The sequence below is a fragment of the Macrobrachium rosenbergii genome, chromosome 12 (assembly GCF_040412425.1).
Source record: "Macrobrachium rosenbergii isolate ZJJX-2024 chromosome 12, ASM4041242v1, whole genome shotgun sequence".
NCBI classification, from domain to species: domain Eukaryota; kingdom Metazoa; phylum Arthropoda; class Malacostraca; order Decapoda; family Palaemonidae; genus Macrobrachium; species Macrobrachium rosenbergii.
In genome coordinates this window covers 6,965,501-6,968,000 of record NC_089752.1, presented here as the reverse complement: position 1 = coordinate 6,968,000, position 2,500 = coordinate 6,965,501, and the positions used below count along the sequence as shown (strand labels likewise).

Here is a 2,500-nt window from a genome sequence, read left to right as displayed (position 1 = left end):
ATACATCTTTATTGAAATTTTATACATTCGTTTGAAACTTCGATCCTACGCGTTAACAAAGGAAGTAATTTTGGATGTAGTTCTTTGAGAAATATGCTTCAAAAGCCATTAAATCCAGTGTACAGATTTCTGATGAATTCAATATTATTTCAGGTTAGGCATCAGTACTCCTGTGATTTACACGAAATTAAAATGACCTGAATTTAATATTCTGTTAGTCTTGTTTTACATTAAGGAAAATTCCATGAGTTTTATATCACAACGCATTGGCGAGCGTTTTTAAATATATATAAAGGAAATTATATTTATATGATTTCAGACATTTATTCTGCTTTTGTACAGGTTATTAAGATCATGTGGTTTACACAGTACCACCGAAATTTCTTTCTTAACATTATTCTCGTATGAATATTTCTATAAGGGACATATTAAATATTACTGGTATTTTATTCCATACCTCATTCTTTGTATAAACATTTATATTATGGAAAAATGAATATCATGCAAAAAAAAAGACATTCACTATTCCCGCGTGTCTAAATCTCCCCCTCCCCCTCTTGAATTATTTACACAAGGGGGCTTAATCCCATTAGACCCCAAGTAGGTGATTATCTAATTCCGCGCACTTTTCTCCTGGGTTCATTTAATGCTCCTTCTTGAAGCTCAAAGTAATACCGCAAATGCTTAATGGAAGGAGGACTTAAGTCAGCCTCGAGAATACAGGAAAAGGAGGAGGAGGAGTAGTAGGAGGAGGAGTCCAGTAGGAGAGCAACTTGAGAGGTGACGAGCGGAAAGTATTCTGTTTCTTCTCAGATCTATTCGCACATAACGATTTCATCGGGTGAGAAATCCCAGATATTCGCGATCGGGGGAGAGTGCCTGGGGGTCGTCGGAAGAATAGGCAAATAATAGACAAGGCGCCACAAAGCACGAAATGTGAAGCCTCTGCGAAAACACTGATAATAGGAAGATTCGATGTTGAAAAAAGATAGGATGATAATAGAGAGGGCGCGAGAAAGGGGGTGGGTGGGTGATGGTTGAAATAGAAATAATCTTCCTGAGTCATTGGTCAGATCCTTGATAAGTAGCCAAGAGTGATCTACGTCTAAAATGGACAAGAGGTTTATGTTCTCCGATTATTTATTTTTTTCTCTCTCTCTCTCTCTCTCCTCCTTTTCCTCTCTCTTTCTATTTAAGAGGAAGATCGCCTCGTCATTCCTCAGTTCATTCCTTCGTTGTCTATTTACCGAGGGAAATTGTTGTCGAGGATCTCATTCCAGTTCAAACGGAAGCCGCCACCTTCCTCTTTTAAACCCCTCCTCCTCCTCCTTCCTCCTCCCCCACACAATCTACTCCTCCTATTGTTGTTGAATTGTAAATTTCTGTGAATGAGATCCAGCCATAGATTGTATTTTCCTTGCGTTTATCGCCTCCATTTTGCGGAAGAACGGCACAAACTTTTACGTATCTGGTTCTATATCAGCTTAGGAAGGTATATTTCAGTCTAACTGGGTAGGATCTTGTTTCTTTTTAATTATATATTAATTTTTTTACGGAGTCACTATCAGCTTGGATTATTGTCGAGAGAGAAACAGATATCTAAAAGTCTGCGGTTTGGTCAGAGGCAAACGGAGAAAAAGACAGCGAATTATGTTCAAAGAAAAATCGTTGTTTCTTTACCTAGAGTCACCATCGGTTGGGATTATCATTTCGACTCCGGGAGATGTAAATAAAACCATATGAAAGTAAAGACCAGGTGTAGATAAGAGGGAAGAAATTATTCGTGAATTGTGAAGGGATGATTCAAAGGAATTCGTCTGTTTTTATTAAATTTTTACCATTTTATATGTTTAGAGTAGCGGGAATTAAGTGCTGTAGATATAATTTTTTTTCGTACCGAAAACCGCACCTTACTTTATCACCAGGACTTAGCATTCTAAGGCTAAGGAATTAAATATAAATTTTGCGAAAGAATATCGGAGAGAACTGTCTTGTGTGTCAGTGCGTGCGTGCGTCGAAGGGAGTTGGATGTGCAGCGGCGTTATCGAAGGTGCCGTAGCACTCGACGCCGATATCTGGTTTATAGACGACAATCACACTATCAGAGCTTGTTTACAGCTCTTTATCCACACCGAATGCCTATAGCGGACTCTGCTATAACCCCGTTAGGGTTGTCGCCAGCATCGCCGTGTGAGTTTTATTAGATTCCTTCGCCTGGCTTTTTGTTCTGCGAAATTTACAGATCTGCCTTTTCCAAGTTTTCGATTGCATTGCACGTCGCGATTGTCCGGCAGTAGCCTGGTGTGCTTGGTTATGTCTCGGTAGTAACTGCATCAGCAGTATAGATAACTGTGTGTTCTGACCAGAGGTTTTAGTGGTCCTGGTGGTTCCTCTTGATAACGTTAGCACTGAAGTGGCACGTCGAAATAGTTCTGTAAATTTTGTCTGGCTGTAAATACCGTAATAATATAAATTAAGTGATCTCCGTTACATTTCATTT

General features: G+C 39.2%; 1 protein-coding gene across 50 annotated transcripts in view; it reads left to right on the top strand.

Moving 5' to 3' along the window:
* Positions 1-2,500, top strand: part of hth (homothorax) — a 643,335-nt gene that overhangs the window by 2,415 nt on the left and 638,420 nt on the right. The window lies entirely within an intron of this gene.